Here is a 21,944-nt window from a genome sequence, read left to right as displayed (position 1 = left end):
TCCCAAAAAGGCCAATATTTATATATCAAGCTCACCAAGTTAAATTTACTTTCCCACATTAAGCCTGCATGATGAATGGCTTTATCTTGCCTATTACAGCCTGTTAAATCATAAATCCCCAGGCAGGAGAAAGAAAAAAAAAATGACTTGAATGAAGAAAATCACTGAGGGATAAACCATTACTATTTTAGATGGTTATATTGAATCACATTTGCTAACAATAATATGTAAAATACCTTAGAAAACCCATTTTCTCTTATTTTCCTTCCATTTCAATTTCTGTTGCTAACAACAAAAAAGGAATGTTGATATAGGAATATCTGACTAACCCAATATTTCTATTTCCCAGTTTTGTTACCTACATAATATACTCTTCCTTGAACCAATTTTACTTATATTCTTAGTTATTGGGTGAATAAATGAATGAATGAAAAAACATGAGCATAAAAGTATTTCCATGTTCTAGCTGAAATGCCCCCTTCACTTACTGACATTTTAACCTATTTCTTGGTTTTAAGGGAATTCCCTATTTCTCAAAGAGCCTTTCTGTTGTAATTGGTTGGAGTTCTTCTCTTCTCCTACCACACTTCCATAGGTCTTTGCATTTTGTTTAGGTAGCTATTTTAATCTGCTTCATATTTAAGTAGTGTTAATGGTCACCTAAAAAGTGTCTTGTTCAATGTAAAACTACTCATTTAGTGGTTTTTAGGCTTCTTTATGTTCCACAAAGCAGATCACAGGGCATTTAGAAGGTAGGATAGCATCAGAGTGACTGTATAATTTAAAGTCCAAACTGGACACTTTTGAGAGTGATGGATGTGGTATTAGTAATTATGCTGGGACAATAGGCATAGGCCAGGACCCTCCTGGGTAAACCAGATGTATAGGCTCCTTAGGAAGCACGAATGGTAATTCTTATTTAAAAAGATTAAAACATGAATGAGAGTTGAGCAGATGGCACTGTGTTCAGGTCTGTTTTCTGATACCTAAGAATAAAGTAGACTTAAGTGGATGTTGTGAATAAATATGTTATTAGTATTCCTACTGGGGTTACATATGTAAAGACAAGAGAATAAACATATATGGTAAAATATTGGGTGGTTCAGGCTCCAGTTCTTGCAGGTGAGAATAAAAGTAAGATACATTGTTTCTGTTGTACAGGTTTGTTTTGTATACTGGTTGCATTCAGGAAATAATTGTTTATAGCTTAGTGTCATGGCTGTGTACATATCTGTCTTCATTACTAGACTGTGAGCTCCTTAAAGGCACAAATGTGTGTTATTTGTATTTGCATCTCTTACAGCTCCTTACATATGCATAGTCAAACACTGTGTGCTGTGGCATTGTGTAAATTTTAGGAAGAGTTTTGCTAGTTCAATCTTTGCTTAATGAAGGCTCTGCTATAAAATTCTTGACTGGTGAACTCTCCGCTTATAAGGAACTTATTTTCAAAAGAAACCATTTTATTTTTGAATTGCCATATTTATGGAAAAATACCCCTTTAACTTAAGTGAAACATACATCTTATTATAATTATGACTTGATTTGTCATATTTCTTAAACACTCACTCTCTACATGGCATTGTGAGTCTACTTGCTAGTCCTCATTTGACCTTCTGGATCTACCCAGAATAAATCTAATCCCTTTCCTTTCATATAGTTGAAGTCTGCTATCATGGTCTCCTGAGTTTTCTCTTATCAAGTCTTAGCTTTACCAGGTTTTTAAATCCTTTCTCATATGAGTTACTTTCCAAACTAATTGCTACTCAGTTCATCTTTTAAAGTATCCCACTTTCAAAGTCTCTCTTAAAAAGGAACACCCAGTTCAGAGCAAAATCTGTCAGGTGAGGTCTGAGCAATGCTGAGTATGGTAGTTTATTACCGAGATTGCCATACAGTTATGCAGATTTGTGTGCTGTACATTGGTGCCTGGCAAAGGTGGTATCGGGTGGCTAAATTCTAGCCTTCACTCCACCCACCGAACCACATGTCCTGGCTTGGGGCTGTGTCTCCATAAAGGACCTCCATTGTCTTATTAGTATAAAGGCATGGTATGGGCTTGCCAATACCAAGTCAGTTATGCTGACCCTTTCTCACCTTGCCCACCTCCTAAACTCTGTACATCTTTATAATAGAGCCTAAGATTTCATATGCTGTTTTGGCAAGTGCATTATTTGTGCATTATTTTGACCTTGTGGCTAACGAAAGTCCCTGGTTCTTATTTATATGAGCTTCTGTTAAGCCAGCGTTCTGCTATTGGGTCTGACATTGATATATGTCATTGAAAAGGATAAAAACTTTCTGCAACTTATACAGATTTTCTTCCACAATGACTTGAAGTCATTAATCAACACTCCTTAGGAATTTTTTCTTTCAACCAACGATTAATCCATTTCATTCCTAGTCATTTCTTCATCTTCTTTAGAAGGAGATCTTGAAACAATAAAAGCTTCTGCTAAGCTTGTTATTTTATGTCCATGGTACTTCCCTGAATCAACCAGGTTTGGCAGTCCTATCTAGGCAAACAAATATTAATTCTTGGTAATCGCTTATTCTTTTGAAGCAGCCACTATTTATTTAATATACACATTAGAATTTAATTAAGACTTGATATCAAGCTCACCCGTTTCTGGAGTTTTTCTTTCTTCATTGCACATCCTCATTGCTTTAAAAAAATCAGGATGTTCATTTCTCTCAGGACACCTGAAATCTCTCCTGTTCTTTTTAAATTTGCAGGCGGGGATCTGTGAAGATGGTTGCCCAGTCACTTATTTTGTCCACCTATCCCTCTTAATTCTTTTCAGAGCATCACAGCAACCAAAGAAAGAAGGCTAGAGGACTGTTGAGGCTGGATCTGTGATTCCACATTCCCCAGAGATTTCTGAGAGAATAGGTGCAGAGCTTCCTTCTCACAGTCATTGGACAAGAGTCAAGGGATAAGCAAGAGAGAACATGGTTTGCTTCACCATAAATATAGAGATTGTCAAGTTGATGACTTCCAAGATTTTGCGAGGAGCCCACATCTCCCTCCTTGCTGCTTTTGCTCTTTGTGGGGTCCCCAATCCTGCTGACTCCATTTCAACATACTGTTTTACTACATGGGTAAGCTGACTGCCTCACAGGGTTGACATGCAAAAAAAGAATGCCCCTTGTACTATAAGAACCTTGAGAAGAAAGGACTCATTCTCATATCTGAGGAGAACTAGCTCATTCATACCTGATCTATTAGTATAAAAGATATCCCTTTCTGTTCACTCATGGTTTCCCACTGCATGGGAAATTCCAATTGCTTAATCTCTACACGTTACTGAAGGAGTACTCAACGGTGACTAGAAAAGCAAAATTTTATCTCAGAGAGGAAGACTAAGCAGACTGTATCAGGCAGGGTGTACTAGACTTTGCTGCAATAACAAATAACCCCAGAACTAAGTGGCTTAAAATGAGATTAATTCTCACCCATGCTACATTTTCCCTGAGGATTGGTGGGAGGGCTCTTCTCTATGGCATCATTGTTCTTACTACAAGAACAGGATGATAGAAAAGCCACTAACTAGGACAATGCTTATTGCTGGGATAGAGAGAAAGGAATGTTAGGAAGCATGCACTGGCTCTTACAGCTTCTGCTCTGAAGTTACACACCATACTTTTCTCATAGTTTAATGGCAAAAGCAAGTCACACTTAACTTCTTGTGGCAGGAAGTACAGTCCCACTATGTGTCTGAAAAGAGAGAGAACTGAATGAAGTATCTGTGAACAACCAAATAAACCAGTTGAAAGGTTTTGTTATTGATATAGAAATAATGGAATTGACAGATGCAAACTTTACCAAAAAGGTCAGAAGATTTTTTAAGAGATACAATCAGAATCCCCAAATTCAAGAATTAAGAAAAAAAATCCTTTCAAAACTTAAGAATTCAGCAGATAATTTGAAAGGAGAATAATCTCTTCTGAAGATGAATTAGATTCCTAGAAGAACAATCGTAACACAGAGCAAAAATACAAAGAGGTGAAGATACTGAGTAAAAAAATATAAGAGACATAGAAGGCAGTTCCAAGACACTTAACTTGCAAAAAAAAAAAAAAAATTTCCAGGAGGGGAAAAAAATGAACAGATGGAAGAGGATAGTAATTTAAAAAGAAGAAGGAGATGAAAAGTTTCTTAAGATAAAGACTTGAAATTTCTGTTTGAAAAATATAATCCAGGTCCAGGCTAGTTTCATGAAAAAATAAAGTATGTGTGTGTATATATATTTGTGTGTGTGTGTGTATACATATGTGCATGTACATACACATATATATATCTGTACATATTTGTACACATATATAAATATACATGTGCATGTAAATACACCCATGAATACATGTGGGTGTGTGTACACTGGAGTTATAAATACATAAAGGTGTATGATTGTGTGTATGCAGGAGAATACATGGGTATATATGTATATTCTATATCTCCTAGAAATTCTGGAAGGACAAGGAGACAGAGAAATTTTTCTAAGCTTCCAGAGGGAAGAAATTTCTTAGTAGGGAAAGAATCAGACCAGCACTATCCTGCAACCATTGAAGCCAGAAGTCAGCGGGATGTCGAGAGGCTATTGAGAGAGAGGAGTGGTGTCAGGAATCTCCACAGAGATTTCATTCACCAATCAGAGAAAAGACAAAAATAGTCCGACCTGCACAGCCTCAGACTGTAATCTGTTCTTGGACTATATCTGTGAAAGTGCTTGATGAACTAATATAACCAAATGAAAATTGAACCAGATTGGCATTTCAAGACTGGGGAGAACAGGAATGAACAATGAATTTCACAATATATAGTTAAATATTTATTCATTAAAATAGCTCTACAAAAAAAAATAGCTCTACAAAGGTGCTATTTTTTTTTTGCCCAATTTATAAATGGGGAAACAGAGACTTTGAGAGAACTGACTGGCACTCAGGATAGCAGAGCTGGGATTCAGGCAGAAGCGATTTGAGTGTGGAGCCCATGCAGTGAATGGCTTATCCATGTGACTTCCCTTGATGCCTTGGCTGCTCTAGCAAAATACCACAGACTAGGTGGCTCTTCCCACAGTTCGGCTATTGTGGACATTGCTGCTATAAACATTGGTGTGCATGTGCCCCTTTGAATCACTATGTTTATATCCTTCAGATAAATACCTAGTAGTGCAATTGCTGGGTCACAGGGTAGTTCTATTTTTAACTTTTGAAGAACCTCCATGCTGTTTGGATGAGAGGACACAAGCATTCAGACTGTAGCACTTGGTCAGGGTAGAACTGCTTGAGTAAAACCAGAAAACCAAGAGTTACCAAAGAAAGACACATTTGTCAACAAAAGGTGTTTGACAAAAGATACCAAATACAGAACCTAAATATCAAAAAGAAACTAGAAACACATGACAGAAGTTTATGTAAGTAATGTGACCAGACAAAATGACATAAAAGTAAATAACTAAATAAAAAAATGGGCAAAGTGTATAAACAGACCATTTATAGAAGAAGGAATGCAAATTGGCAATAACTTATAAAAATATCCCTCACCTCATTTGCAATCTAGATAGCCTAAGTTAAAACTACATTGGACCAAAAATTTTCCACCTTTAGGATTGGCTGCAATGAAAAGCACGTATAACATTTACCATATAACTGATGGGACTTTGTTATATGTATACTTTCATATGCTTATGGTCACAGTATAAATTTATACATTAAGGAAACATAATGTCACATTTATGAAAATGAAAAGTACACACACCCAAGAAACCCATTGGGTAACATAGTTCTATAGCAACCACAGCATATCACATTAAGACATCAGTGGACAGGTATATGTTTAACCACTGGTTCTCAAGAAAGAGGATGAAAGGAGAAGAGGAAGGGAGGGAAGGAAGGAAAGGAAAGGAAGAAAGAAAATCTCTCCTTTGTAGCACCTGCCATTTTCTGTGCTGTAAATACTCCCACCTTGGCCAAGTTCAAGGTATGACTGTGCAGAGTGGGAAAAGATGCACACAATTGTAGGGGCACACTCGTAAGATGTGTACCACAACCCAAATTACAGTATTACTACGATCTCTTAACTTTTTCTCCTGTAATCTCTCTGTATTGTTAGACTTGTTAAAAAAAAAAAAAGCATTAAATACTTTTGTAGTTTTTGACATTCTTATAAAAATTTTTTAAAAGAGTGCACTTCACTAAGTCTTATACGGGTACCCCATAAAATCTTTCAGTATTTTTAGATCTGATTTATTGAGTTCTGGAGTCTCAAGCTCAGTCAAGTGCTCCATTACTATTTCCTCATCTGTTAGACATTGTAAAGAAGTCTGACAGCTCTCTTAATAAAATGAATCTTCAGCACTCCAAGGTTGGCAAAGGAGTGAGAGATAACTTCATTGCTAACCTTGCAGGATCTGTGTGTGATTATATTAAGGGAGTGGTCAGGTTTCCCTTCAATTTTAATGTCACCATAGTACAAGGCAGAGACCATGTTTGTCTTATTCTCCAGAGTTGCCAAAGGGGAGCCCAATTCCTGGCACTAGAGAATTAATAATCAATCAGCTAGTAAATAAACACATTTTTCTTTTTGCCACCCTCAGCCCTTTTTGTTTGAAAACTATCTGATAGAGAAAATAACAGCAAAAGAGTCGTCAAGCTCCTTCTCTGCTGTGAACATTAACTATACTACAGTTAGCCCAACTATCTCTACCCATTTTCCTTTTTGCCTTGAGTTTAAAAGAAAGACTTATGGAAGAAAAAGGTGCTTATGTTTCTTTATATTTTTCTAAAAAATCTTTGCTTTTTTCTCTGCTTTAGCCTTACCCTTTTGTGTGCATCTTTCACATTGCACATTTTTTCTGTCTTCATACTCACCCTTTGAAAATAGAAGCTCGTCAGCAAGCTTTCTCTGAAGCTACTTGGTTAGTGTTAACATTTAGAAATCTATTCCTGTTATGTTTATTTGGATCTTTGTATTATTGGAATTTCTCCTTTTAACAATCTCTTACCTCGTTTGAGCCATTTTCCTTCTTAATTTCTCAAGCAATGATGTCATAGTTCTATTTGCTTTGGACTGATGAGGAAAGAACTTACGGTCTCCCAGCATCCTTAGCCTACTGGACGTGGCTGTCACTAGCTATTGGACTGTTTCCCCCAGTTTTATACCTGTCTTTGTTCCTTACCTCAAAAGCCCTTGTGCTGTAGTATATGGGACAGACATTTCACTGTTTCTTCACAGTTTAATGATGTAGGTCGTGTTTGCCGAATGCCCACTACCTGTCTGTGTCAGTGTGCCTATTTTATTATAAGCTCCTAGGAAAAATAAATGTCAAGATGTCTAATATAGTGCAGTTCCTTCGGGCACTTAAATGCTGTATGTATTTGTGTGCCGTGTATGTGTGTAAAGAAAATATTTTATTTACATGTTTTTGAAGGAGAAGATCTGAAATAGGTTGGTATTTAGGTAATTCCAAGTCCTTTAAAAATAGTGTAGTATCTGTGAGCCTTGTGCAAGGGAGCAAATCAGCAGGTATGGAGGGTTATGGAATAAACCTCAGAGTAATGTACAGTGTGACTCTTTAATATCATTGTAGAAAGTAGAAATTTTACAAAGTAAAAATCCACTGTAAGAGTGTTTACAAACATTGTCATGTCTCTAGGCTGCCTGTATTATCCTTTTTGCAAAGGCCACGAAGAGACAAGGAACCAGGAAACAGGGAAGGAGGGAATATTCTGTGTTAAGTAGTCTAGCAGACAGGAGAGATGCATTTTTCTGTTAGTTTCAATGCTAGAGAAATTGAAAACTTACATATGAGGGAAGGCCACATGGAGTCTAGACATAATGCTGGAAGCTAGATAATTTTGAGCAAAGAACCCACCCAACACACACACACACACACACACACAGAGACAGAGAGAGAGAGAGGGGCAAGGAACTCAGGATAGCATGAGACCTAATCAAGTTTGTATTTATGATCATGCTTAGATTGAGTAGTGGCTGATAACGGTGTAAAGTTTGTAAATGTAACGCCTCATTGTACTTAGGTGTTTAAATTTCTTTTGCTATTGCTCTGTGTATTGTTTGACTAAATATAAAGAAAGGTAATTGTTTTAATAAACAGGTCTATTTTGTGGGGGAAAAAAACAAACTTTACCTGAGTGGAATGGTGATACTATTTATGTCTGTTTTATTCCATGAAACCATTGTTAAGCCACTATACCGCTCAACTGGCAACTGAATATCTGAATTGTATGCAGTGTTTAGGAAGAAATAAATAGCCTCATTCTATAAAGCCATGCCTATAAAATGACAGTAAAACTTCATTGTAATTAGCTCTTACACTCTGATTAGGAACATATAAACCTGCCAAAAATCTTTATCTTGAAATCTGTGGCCTACACATTTCTGTTGTCTGAGCTCAGGGGACAAAGCTTCAATCTCCAAGGAATCTGGGATTATTCATTGAGTTACTGTCTGCTTCACTTGCAAAAATGGTCATTCTCTTTGTCCCTTGCCAGATTCCCAAGGGGACATGAAGAATGAAGTCTTTAAAGCTCTGCAGAATATATATAAATAATTGTTTTAATTGAACACTCTCCTTGGGCAGACAAATAGGCCCTATGATTTGACAGGTTCCTTTTCATCTCCATTACCTATGATGGAAATGCATAAATCCCGTTCTAACCAGCTCATATGTTAATATCTTCAACAGGATCCTGATAGATCTGCCAACCTAGATGGATGTGATTTCTAACCAGCTTCACATTCCAGCTGTGTAACAAACTAGAAGGGCAAGGCAGATCCAATTTGGGCTTTTCACTTTGCCAAGCATAGTAATGAATTCATCTCCACTTTCTCCTGTGAGAGCACTGAGAAGAATTTTAAAAGGCTGAAGTGTTTTAAAATGATGACCAGACATGAATTTGAGACATAATTCAATTACACAAGTTATTACGAGGACACCTACTAAGTGCAGGACATTCTACTGGGTGTTCACTAGGAGAAATGTTTCCAAATGCCAACAACACTCAGTCTCTTCTCTCAAGAAATTTAAAATGTAATCAAGGAGATAAAGGGGTACATACTTACTGTTAGTAAAAGCAAACTGTGACGAGCCAGAGCATATTACTAAGGGGAGACTAACGCTGATAGAATCAGACATAAGTGTTTAGAAAAGATGATTGCAAGCAAGCCTTGAAGAGTATAAAATTTATCACTGTTGTTATTTCTGCAGTTCCAAAGCTAAGGACCTACCTAGACAGAGGTAAAAATGGCTACCCAGCATTGCCATGTTTTGAATGAATGGCCCTTAATGGGTGGGGTCAGTGTCTGACCCCCAGTTAGTATTCATTTGTCTTTAAACAAGTGAGAAACAAGGGAAGCATGAGAGAAGAAGCTGAAGTACAGAACTCTGTGAGAGAAGGACTGAGACTCCCTATGGGTCTTCCAAGAGTGTGGTTAAACGGAGACGCTATGCATGCTTACCATAGACCTTCTGAATAGACTCATCTCAGCATGGTGCTCATGGAGCCTGGGTGGGAGCTTGAGAGAGAAGCGGAGATTTTAGAGCCTTAGATCCTAAAGGGAGACAGGATGTGAAGGATAGGTGAAGGAAATGGGAGTGGGATCAATGAGAGAAAATAGGCAATGAACAAATTTTAACAAATGGGGCCCTATTTTCAGGCCTACATTTAAAGGGAACTTCATATTTTAGGAACTGTCAGTTTTGTTGATTCCTTACAAAATTGTCTCTTACCTTGGATTCCAAACATTTTATGCAGTTTGCTTTCATAGAAGATAATGCTGAATTCCTGACTATTTTACGCCTTGACAGTGTTGATATTCTTAAGCCCTGTTTACCCAAACAGTGCCTTGGGATAATTTTGTTTGTCTACCTAAATAGAATAACATTCTTCTCCTGCAGACATCAAACATATTACTGCTTGTGATCATAAAGGCTGTCGGTTTCAGGACTGTCTTGGGAAAAGAAAAAAATTCTAATTTTATATAATTAATCAGAATGTAGGTCACTTCATACAGTAGGTTTTTTTTTTTTTTTTTTTTTACTTTTTTAAGAAACTTAGTTGTTCCTTTGGATTTTACATAATAAAGTCTGTTTTTTTTTCTTGCCCCTTCTCCCTGTGTCAATAAATTAAGACACCGTCATATCAACTTCATCAGTCATTAACAACAACAACAAAAATAACACTAACCTATTGTTTTATATTGACTATATTGATGAAATTAATACAGAGAAAGAACACTTTGCAAGCCAGGAGTTTAGTGGAAACCAGAGCTTCATGGAAAAGTTTGCTGGTCAGGAGTCAGGAAACCTATTTCTTGATTCTGACTTTGCTACATACTTGCAGAGATTGACTAATGCCTTTCTCTCTGAATCACTGTGTCCATGTTGGTAAAATTTAGGGTTTAAAAGCTTGTTTCATGGTTACAAATAATAATAACAACAACAGACACTATTGAGCCCTTATTCTGTCAGACACCAAGCTAAGCCCTCTGCTTGTACTATCCCACTTAATTCAAATGACATCTCCTTTGAGGTAAAATCATTATTACCTGTATTTTCAGTTGAGGGAATTGAAGGCAAAGTGTATCGTGGTCTAACATACTAGGCATTGCACTGAGTGCTTTTCATGTAGTTTAGCCCGTTCTAATGCGATCCTCACAACAGCCTTACATTCTAGCTCCATTTTAGAAAGAAGGAAATGGAGACTCAGGAAGCAAAGTGATTAGTCCCCCCTCTCCCCAAAAGACCATGGCAGATCCAAGAGAAATACACAGGTTTCCTGACACCGAGGCTGATATTCTTTCACGGTACCCTGTTTACATTGAAACTATTGGAATTCAGCTTTTTTCATGTCTATAATTTTTATCTGTCAGAGAAACGTAGGAATTTGGCAACTTACAAGCCAAATCTGGCCCATCAATGTGTCTTCTTTGCCTGCATGGTAATTAAAAAATTTATAGTTGCCAACATTTTAATGCCAGAAAGCTTCCCAGAAATAATCTAGATTTCTGGCTTCTTTTGAAAAATGGAAAGATCTGGCCTCCTGAGGCCCTGATCCTTCCATGGCAAATGACCCCTGGAGCTGAATGGAGTGCTGTCCAGTTTCACACAGTGCCCACCCAGCTCTCTTCCTTTGTCTGTGTTTCCTCCAAAGCCTTTGTGTTCATAGGAGTTTGTGACTTCTGGAATAAAGATTTCTGCTTCTCCAAAATTAAGGAATTTGAAGGTTTGTTGGATAGCACAGCAAGTTGAGGATCCTCCTTGGGTTCTTCTCACCATAGCCATGCCATAGGAGTGAAAGTCATAGTGGTGTGGTTTCTCTTTTGCAGGGCTTTTCCAGACAGAGCATTTCTTCAGCATAAGTGACATTTCAAAATCAGGACGGCAAGCTGAATTGTAATTGGCTCTGTCACCATTTGGGTTTGATGCTGGCACCTCCTGTGTTTGCCCTGGTTGAATAATCTGTTTGCATCTGAGTAGACCACACACAGACAAATGTGGACTCTGTTTATATTGAACTTGGTTCCTCTGGGTCACAGCTTTGGAACAATTGGTAGGTTGGAAATTTACCGGTATAGATGTGGGTGCAAAAACTCACTTAAACCCATTTTGGAAGCTGACCTAAATAACCTTCTTTGAGCTACAGTGAAAGGGACATTCTCATTGATAGCTCCAGTGGATTAGAGCAAATGCAATGAACACCATGTCTGAATATGAGATGTTCAATGTAATCAAGACATTTAGTGTTCACATTTTATAGATGAGACAGTTGAAACCCAGAGTTGTCTAAAGTTACATTGGTTGGGGAAGTACCTATTATATATCCTCAGCAGCTCTCAGTGATGAGCAGAATTCCCTCTTATTTCCTGGATCTCTCTCAGACAAGTCAACAAGCTCCATTTCTAGAGTTCTTGAGGAAAGACAAATGTACCCATTCTGTCCCCATTTCCTGTGAGCAGCAGTCCGCAAAGGACCAAGAGGGAAGGGATTAAGTTTAGGAGACTGAAAACTCCTAGGTCTGCTCTGGGACCAACTGTAGGGACTTCCTAGGGCCTCTTCCCCATTGTGACAATCTGGCAGAATCTTTGCAGTACCGATCTCAGTGACCTGTATATGTAGATTTTTTTGGCATTTAAGATCTTGTTCCTAGCCTCCATCTTCAACCAGTGAGTTAGAGGTAGGAGTGAGTCAGGAGTAAATGAGGAAAAGACTGGAAGCCCTCTAGGAGGAGACTCATTGGCACCATCTTTATCCAGGACACTTCTCTGAGACCTACCCTTGGAAGCCTGTGGTTGCCTAATCCAAGTTGGGCAGCTACAAGGAATCTCCTATTACAGTGAGTACCAGAATTTCTTATTAGAAAAGATAGGAACTTTAACTCAATCTCCAGCACTGTACTAGGCATTATGAGACTTACAAAAGGAACATGTGTGAAAAACAGTTTCAGCCTTCAGGGAGTTCATACTGCAGGTCAAGGGCATGCATAAAGGTGTTCAGAAAGGAGCTTCTAGTCTTCTTTGATGCACTGACCAATCAACGTCATAAAAACACTTCATGATAAATAATCCCTTGTCCATTCCGGATTCATAACACCCGGAAACTGTCAAGGACAGATGTAATTTTGGGGTAAAGGAAAGGAATTGCTATAAAACTAAGGTGGGAAAATGTTAAACTGCAGTAGACTACAGTAGAGACTAGGTGGGATCAGAATTGACTTCAAATAAGCCACCCTTTAATATTCAGATACATCAGGCATTAATAAGGCTACCATGGGGTCATGTTTAATATTATAACTTGCCTCAGGTTACATAGCCAGTGAATGAATGCAAAGTTGAGCACAATTTGGGAAAGTATGGAATATTTTTAACGTGACTCCTAAGGAAGTGCTGAAGTATTCCTTCTGTGTGGGTAAAATCTTTGGCAATCTGTGATATCATTTTCATGCTGTAATGGCACTCGTGCATGCAAGGAACCCAAGGAGTCAGTAAGCCTAATGGAAATGTGTTTCCTTTTTCCCTTCTGCCATGACTCTCTTTCAGTAGACTTGGAGCTTTGAAGGTGACTGTAATTAAGCATTCATTCCATTGGCATTGTACTTCTCACCTGTGAGAAAATTGAGTAGTGTGTTTTTCCCATAAATAATGTGCAAAATTCATCTGAATGGACCAGATCATCTAGAATTTCACTCTGAGACTTGATAGCTCTGGCGGTTGTATCTATGTATCATGTAAATGATTGTTTCCTGAGTGATTTTATCTGGATGACAATTCATTTCTGTGTAGATAGAGGCAGCAGTTAGAGGGAGATCATTAAAGTACATTGTGTGTACCTTTGTATTTGGTGCTTAGAAGTCTCTAGTTGTCATTGTGCTTCCTTTCCATGCCCTTCTTGATTCTGACTTCTTTCCGGCCGTTATGACAGCAATTTATTATTCTGTTTGCAGTTCATTTCTGGATGAATTACCTATTCCTCTCTCCACTTGTCACTGTGGCTTCTTCAAGGTCCCATGTGGTGGGGGGTGGGGTGAGCAAACCAGTCTAGGCTGTGTAAAGGGCTGGACTTTCTATTCAAATTAGGATTATTTTGAGAAAGCTGCTGTAGAATTAAGTTTCCTCAATCAGCAGGACTTATGTAAAGCCATATGTTGGTGTGATTTCCTCAGATAAAGCCTTAGAAATGTTCTTTTACAATCCCTAACTGGTAGACAGCTGCTGTGTACAGGCCTGTCCTGTGGACCAGGAGCTGTGGCCAAGCCTCTGAGGTGCTGAGCGCATGAGGTTTCCAGTGGCCATTCACTCTTGAGGCACTAGACTCAACCAGAAAGGATTGAAAGGATTTTATAAGGAAATCTCTCAGCAGCCAAGTTGGGGATATGGAGTGATCTGTTTAATCAATACCTTATTTGGATTGTTAGTTGTAAAAGGCTTAGAAAATAATGCAACAGAATACTCAGTTCTGAAATAACACTGAGTGTCATTTCACCTTTCTTTGATTCCGAAGGTCCTTTAGAATCCTTGTATCCTGAGAGAGCCAGTTAATAAAGATTTGAGGTCTAGGATGTCTGATAAACCATACTTTATTCCAGTTGGGAAAGTAAATATGTAAGTGGAAAGGGCATAAAGTCCTCCTGACCCAGGAGGGGGATGAGAGCCCAAAGCAAAGGTAGGGGTGTTTGTAGTTAGGGGTGCTTGTTTTTATTACTGTGTGCCTCTGCTAATTGTCCCCTAAACCTTCACTTCTGGAGCATAAGATGGGTAAAGATAGGGCTTCCTTTTTATCTGTTTTGGTCCCTTACCTATTAGTACCCAGTTCTGTGATGCATTTTGAGGTGCTTAATCAGAAGGCTACTGATTTTCAGTTAAGGCCCAGAATTTTCAGGAAAGATCTCCTGGGGATGGACTTGACATTGCTCTGTCTTGCTCATCTAGCTCACTTTGTCTCTAACCGGACTCTCACTCAAAAACAGGCTAAGAGAGCAGCACATCTGATGATGCAGCATCTCCTGTCCTGTGTGGCTAGAGGGCTGAACACGAGCCACAGGACTCTGGTGTCCTGACTTGGTGCCCTGTCTCAGTGCCAGCTTCCAATCTGGGTTTCCAGGCTCATCCTTCAAAGGATTGAAAATAGCATCACAGTTTCCTTCTCTTAGGAGCTTTCTCACCTTTGACAAGCCCCTGGGACAAACGAACCTGACCTCTGTGGCTTCTTGTCTGTCAGCCCTGATTGAATATTCACTCTGCGGAGCATCATGCCAGGCATTGTGGAAAATTATAGAAGAAGGAGGTGATGCACTCCTGGCCTTTGAATGTCTTATCAGCTTACAGGAGAGACAGAACCAGCACAAAGCAAAATACATGAAAATTCAAATGCCAGCCAGACACATATTGTTCATTATTTATAAATCCAATTAAAGTAGCCTAGGAACACGTATTTATGTTCATGTATCAATATGTACATAAAATTAAAGCATTTGCTGAAATGCCTTGAAGTAACTGGAATTGGAAAAAGATAGTTTTCTTCTGCCTAAGTTTGGTTCTCCAGGAAGGACCCTGAGACAAAGATTTAGAGCAAGTAGTTTATTTGAGAAGTTTCAGAAACACCACCAAGAGGAAAGGGAAAGGAAGATAAGAGATAGAAAGGCAGCCAAGAAAGGGTGTGTTACCTGAGCCAGCTGCAGATGATGATGGACACTTATGCTCAAGCGTATGGGGAGATAATGGGGAACAGCTAAGAACATGCACCTCATCAGTATCCCCTGGACTGTATCAGCCTCGGGTTGAGGACTCCTCTCAGGATGGGTTATCCATATATTCCTGGCCTGCCAGGCCCAGACAGATAGTTTTTTTGGGAAAACTCTCATGCAAAGAGATGCAGCTAATGGCAGTTGGAGGTTGGCTTTGGAAAGACCTGAGGGATAAGAGCGGAATATTGACAGCCTCTGCTGCATTTACAGGTATTAAAGGGAACAATGGCTTGGAAAGGAGAGGAGAGAGAGGTTTTGAACATTGAGGAAACCACTGTCTCTGAAGGCCCGGATTAACAGTGGGTGACATTGAAGCCAGAACCCATAGGCTTTCTCATGTGAGTTCCTCGAAGGAGTGTGGTTCAAGTGACACAGGGAAACAAAACAAAACAAAAAGTGACACAGGGAAGAAGGTACCAGCTGAAGCATACTGAAGATGGAAGGTGGTTTGGAGTCTGAAGATCCAGGTTGTGATGGCTGCTCCGAGTTTGGATGCCCGGTGTTCTAGTAGGCATGTGTTGGCTGCAGATCATGTTGGGGCTAGCCACACTGTGGATGATAGACAGTCACTGTATCTGTGGCATGAAGACCTGATTCATCCACAGGGATCAATGCAGAAGAATGAAAGCTGCCTGTGAGTGGAGGTGCTGTGAGTCAACATGGGCTTCTTCAGCTCACCTAGGTTGAAAAGGCAGGTGGTGACCAACAAGCAGTGGGGATTTTATCCCAGGTCTCCTGCCATATTTATAAAGGATAAGACTGACAGCATTGTTGGGGAAGTGGGGAAAGGGGTGGTCATGGTCAGTACCTCTAAAGTGGTTCTGATATAGTCTCCTCTTATATTGCATTGCATTGCATTGCATTGTATTGCATTGCATTGTGTTGTGTGTACGTACCTTCTCTGGAGAGCTGGCAGATGGGGGCAGTTAAGCTTGTCAAAGGCTGCAGCATTGCAGAGGGCTCTGGTTCATCAGACATAGTTAGTTGTTGATGTATTGCTACAGAAGGTCTGCACCCTAGGCTTTAGCCAATGCCCCTGCCAGGACTCCCATGTGTTGATCTTTGTTAATAGAAATGTCCATGTGTTTTACCTGATTTTTAGCTGCCCTGGCAGATGTGCCCAGGAAGGAGCTCCCAGAGATTGCGCCTCAGGGGTTAATTACTCTCTGATATATCAAATTATATGATTTGATGTGCTCTATTCCTTTTTTTCTACTCTGTACTGACACGCTAGGCAGAGAGGCTCTAGAATAGAAATGCCAGGATATGTTAATAATTTATTGATAGCTTTTATGTGGGGGAAAACCCCCTGTAAGACATGTTCATATATTCTTATATACACAGTAACATAGCTTGTCCATGGAAGAGGGAGAGGAAGAGTGTATCAGGTTGGATCTTGTCAGGAGACAGAAGCTAAACAAGTTACTTTAACAGAAGGAAATACTAGGAAGACTTGTATGGGAGGGAAAAAGTTTTCCTCAACTCCTTCAGGGTCCCTGCTTCTGCCTGAAAAGCAAACTGACAAGGACAGATTAACAGGAGAAAAACATATTTATGTAGTAGAAATGTTACGTGACATGGAGCCCTCACAAGGAAACGAAGACCCGCCGCACTGGTTAGAGCTGCGAGTTTCTCAGCGAGGCAGGATGGAGAGCGGGCCGTTGTGGGGGAGTGTGATAGGTCAAGGACTAGGAGGTAAGCACAGTAACCTGGTGGAAACTTAGCAAGGCCCTTGGTTAGGATTCCTCTAGGTGTCCCTTTGTCTTTAGAGATGAGGACGCTTCTTTCCTCCCAGTATCGAGAGGCCACCTCTCCCAGGAGCGCTTTGTGACCTGTTTCAGGGAAGAAGAGTGAGAGGGGGCAGAGGACATAGTGACCTTACTGCTTCTGCTGTTTCCTTAGACTCCTGTTTAAAATATTCAGGAGGCCAAGGTGGCACCTTTTGGATGGCATTTCTTGAGCCTCATCACTTGTCAACAAGGTGTTGGACAATCCAAGAGGTGCAAAGGGACACTGAGCTTCACAGAGGTCATACGCTGCAGGAAGCAGCTGTACCTCGAGGGCTGGGGGAGCCAAGAGAAGAAGTTAGGATAATGAAAACTTAAATACTTGGATGATGGGCCTTGCAGAGGGGGAACCCAGACTTCCAAGGAAGGGACACTGGACAGCTAGCTGGGCTGGGAATACAGAGAAACTGCAAAGTGGAAGCAGGTGCTCTGACTGGATCCAGTTGCTGTTGCCAGGGTGGAGTCATGTGACTTGCTGGAGTCACGTGACAGAATAGGAATCCTGGAAGGAGCCAGCGCCGCCCCCCCCAACCCAGGAGGGAGCCTGTGGCCCAGGAGAGATGTGCTTTGCAGGGTCCCAGCCCCAGCACTATGAAGCAGGGTGGGTTTAGAGGTGAAACACAGTTAGTTAAAAACTAACACAGAGAGAGAACATAAACGTGTGTATACACACAAAAGAGAAAGAACAAGAGAGAAAGGGAGAGAGTTCATGCACATTTGAGTATGAACTGAATGAGAACAAGAATGTAGTCAACCTGGGATAAGGAGTGTTGCTACTTGGCTGTAGAAATAATCATAATAATAGCCTGCACAGAAGAACTTGGTGCAGGGAAGAATAACATTAAGGACCCTTATTTAGCATGGGGTGGGGTGGTGATTAAGTTCTAAAGTCAGGACATTAGGGGAAAATCACATATAAACACTAGAATCACACACTAAGACTCTGAGAGCCTGTTGAAGTGAGAAAGCATTTGTATCACTCATCTTGTGCTTGGTCTGTGACATACATGTGCATCCTGAGTGGAATGCAGGTGGAAAACCTCTCCCCTGTCCCACTGATATTATTACTTTCTTCTGCTCTCTAGCCGAGCATGGAGAGAGGCATTCTTCTAAGTTATGAGTATGTGTGCTACAGCTTCCCCTTAAATTATACCAGGTATGTGCTAAGCACTCTCTCTCATATGCTGTTTTATGTGATGATCACATTGACCCTAGAAATGCTATTATTAGGCCTCCTTAACCAAAAAGAGATCAGATGCACAGGAAGGTTGACTCATGTGCTGTGGGCACAGCCAGTGAATGAAAGAACCTGCATTTCCAACTCAAGTGTATCTTGCTCCAATCCTATGCTCTATAATTAGCATAGTCCTGCTCCCCCCCTCTGAAGGTTCTGCCCTGACTTTATGTCTAGGGCAAATCATGTCATCTCTAACATCAAACTGAGGGGCCTCTGCAAGGTCTTTAAGGAACAGTGTCCAATATGGCAGCCACTGGACATGTGTGCTATTTATATTTAAATTAAGTAGAATTAAGTAAAATTTAAAAGTCAGTTCCTCATTGACACGTGAATCAGTTCCTCAAGTAGACCCATTCTCAGGAGCTACTTATGGCTAATGACTACCATCTTAGCACAGAACATTTCCATCCTCACAGAAAGTTCTGGAGTACATCCACAGTGAGTGAGAGCTTGATTCTCCACCTAGTTAACAAACCCAGCTCTGTATCTGACTGGTTGTGCATCCATGGGCAAGTTCCTTAACCTCTCTGTGCCTCAGTTGCCACATCTATAAAATAGAAATAATCAAGGCAGCTCCTCACCGGGTTCAGATGAGATTTAAATAAGACACGATTTGTAAAGTTCTTAGGATGGTACCTCACACATCATGGATTCTCAATACATGTTACCTAAAAGGGGAAAAGGTCTCTTAGCTCTAACATTACGTGATTTTCTAAAAATTCCACTGTCACTATTTACCTTCTGACATTTTTTTTGAGGAAGAGAGGAAGAAGTTTGAAGCAGGGGAAGGAGTATCTTGATAATTGATATTTGGAGTGCTTCATGGGGTCAGGGAATCCTACAATAACTCATAAAATTATTCTATGTAATATTCATTACTATAATTCTTACCGTGTACCATGTTTTGATCTAAGAACTTAACACATACTCCCTCACTGAATCCTCCAAACAGGCTTATGTTCTACTTCTTCCATATCATCATTTTCAGTACCCTCCACATTTTACCACTTTTCTGGGTAAGTCCTGCAGGAGTAGGGAGGAAAGAATAAGATTCTACCAGGGGTGCCTGGGTGGGCTCAGTCATTAAGCGTCTGCCTTCGGCTCAGGTCATGGTCCCAGGGTCCTGGAATCGAGCCCCGCATCGGGCTCCCTGCTCCGCGGGAAGCCTCCTTCTCCCTCTCCCACTCCCCCTGCTTGTGTTCCCTCTCTCGCTGTGTCTCTCTGTCAAATAAATAAAATCTTTAAAAAAAAAAAAAAAAGAATAAGATTCTACCCTTATAAAGAGAGTAGAGAAACCAATAACTGTCAAGGGTATATCTCAGGCTAGATATTTTGTGTGTTTATCTAATTTAATGCAACAACCCTGATATTTTCCTCATTTTATAGATGTGGAAATAAGCCAAAGAGGTGGTTAAAATTAGCCCAGCATCACACCGCTAGTTCAGAGTAAAAACTGGGAATCTAATGTAGGCCTAATTTCAAATCCCACATATTTTTCATGGCATCTTGATGTATATTAATAGGGAAGATAATATTTTTGTATGTTCAAGTATAATACAAGGAAGAAATAAAAGAATATAGGTAAATTGCCATAGGAATTAAGAGGAAGAGGGATTACTCCTAGTCAAGAGGTCATGAGTCTTCCTTGAAGAGGTAGCATCTGAAATGGAGCTTGAAAGTTGGTAATATGTTGGCAGGTGGTATCGGGGGCAGAAAATTCCAGGCAGATGGAGGAGCACAAGGACAGACTCTGGCAGGATGAGGATACCATGAATAGTTTGCAGAAGGGGCCAAGGATGGGGTTCTGCCTGGGTGGGAAGGACTCTTTTGTCACTGACATTCTTTTTTTTTTTTTTTTTTTTTGTCACTGACATTCTTAGAATCGCCAGTGCATGGTCATAGTAAAAAGTAGAGTAACTCTTAATTTTATTATTGATTTTAAATCCCCTACAGACAGTGTGCCCTCTTTATAATGTGTGGCCAGGACAGACCACTCCCACCGGCCCCTACTGTTCAGTATAACACTGGTAATTGGGTGTGCTTGGATAAGTTCCTCTTTCTCTGCCTTTCGTGGTAGCACTGCAAGTTCCTATGATTCTCAGCCTGTATTCCTCAGTGGTGTGCAGCCTATCCCATGTTCCAGGGAGATAGGTTCTACGAAGGACAGAGGGCTAGCCCTGGACTTCCCATGAGTTTTGGGAAAGGGGGGTGTCACAAGTGGAACCAGGTGTCTGGCACACTTCAGGTCTGGAGTTCTCCTGACCCAGGCATAGAAACTTTCTTCAGGATCTGGATAATGCTTTAGAGTCAATGAGCAAGGCTAGATTGAACCAAAGGGCATGGACCATGGGCCTGGAGGAATCTTCTTAGAGATTTATCAGTGGGTGGGGAGTTGAGAGTTTGAAGTTGAAGACTGAAATCACTAAAGAGAAGCCCAGGTGGTTGTTGATACCCCTCCTACCCCAACCCCCTGCCCTTTCCCCAACCACCACCCAGGGGCAAAGGAAGATGGAGGACCTCCTGCTAATTTTCAACTGCACTTTGCTCTCTGTTATGTAGTATTTCAGTGACAGGATCCACTCAGGAGAGTTGGGGCAAAGCTGGCTGAGTTTTGAGTTCAGGTGCCCACGTGGCAGTGGAATGATGCTTCCTGACCTTTCAGACCTTTGAGACCGCTGGGCGGTCTTAGACTTCACCTGGAGCCTCCTGTCCAGGATGTGACCACCTAGGGGAATTCCAGGGAAAGGTGGCAGGTAGAGTATCCTTTCTGAGTTTTATTCTCTCTCTCCTCCCTTCTCTTCTTTCCATGTGTCTGTTACTCTGTTGTGTCTCCTTCTCCTCAAGATTCATAGATCAGTGATGCAGGGGTATTTATTTTATGTTCTTGTCAACAGAGATATCATGGACTGAAATGTGATGGGTACCCCAATGAGCTCACTACAAGATCTCAAAGATTCCAAGCCACTGGCTGCTCCCAAGCATAAAGCCACCCTTCTGGAGAGGCGGCAGGAAGGAAGCCTGGAGGAGGTGAGGAAACATCACTCTTCCCTCTGCCCTTGACTCCATCGGCCTTTAGCTGCAGATGGTTGGGCCCAGGCCTGATGGGCTGTTTCCCATGTGTCCTTCCACAGGCTCCACTTTTGGCCAGAGGACAGACCACCTTCTCAGGTCTCTGGGGGAACTGCTGAAGGACAGTGAGGGAGATGTTGCTGGTCCCCAGGACAGAAACACAGCAGCTGGAACCAAGAAGCACCTGGAGTGGGACTCAAGCCCAGCACCCCTTCATACTGAAGCTCTTTGAGCTGCATGTGGTTCCTGATTGGACTGTTTTTGCTTTGCCACCACCTGCATAACACTGTTCTGGATGCTTTTGAATTATTGGCTTTCTTTCCTTTTTTCCCCCCCTCTGTCTTTTCTTTTTTCTTCTCTTGGCCCTGAGAATTGTAAGAAGAATTGCTTTAGAAAGTATAATTCTGTTGCTGAAATTAGCCTTGTTTATGAACAAATTCTGTCCCTAAGGATTTTCTGAATTGCAATCCCAGGTTACCTTGTAAATGGGGCTGCATGATTTGATTTGTGTAGTACTGATCCTTAGATTAAAAATACATTTTCTTTCTTTCTTTCTTCTCTTTCTTTTCTTTCTTTCTTTCTTTCTT

The 21,944-nt window shown here is 40.5% G+C and overlaps 1 protein-coding gene and 1 long non-coding RNA gene across 2 annotated transcripts in view; both read left to right on the top strand.

The window, feature by feature from the left end:
* LOC118002762 (circumsporozoite protein-like) overlaps positions 1 to 21,944 on the top strand; it is a 583,926-nt gene that overhangs the window by 138,065 nt on the left and 423,917 nt on the right. The gene's annotated exons all lie outside the window — the stretch shown is intronic.
* LOC118002794 lies at positions 20,148 to 21,938 on the top strand. The gene is made up of 3 exons (XR_004677172.1): positions 20,148 to 21,041; positions 21,183 to 21,315; positions 21,420 to 21,938. It is a non-coding gene; the product is annotated as an uncharacterized LOC118002794 (long non-coding RNA).

Source organism: Mirounga leonina, unplaced genomic scaffold, assembly GCF_011800145.1.
Source record: "Mirounga leonina isolate KUSES-001 unplaced genomic scaffold, KU_Mleo_1.0 Mir_115, whole genome shotgun sequence".
Classification (NCBI taxonomy): domain Eukaryota; kingdom Metazoa; phylum Chordata; class Mammalia; order Carnivora; family Phocidae; genus Mirounga; species Mirounga leonina.
Note: the sequence above shows the minus strand (reverse complement) of the source record. Positions and strands in the feature narration are given on the sequence as shown.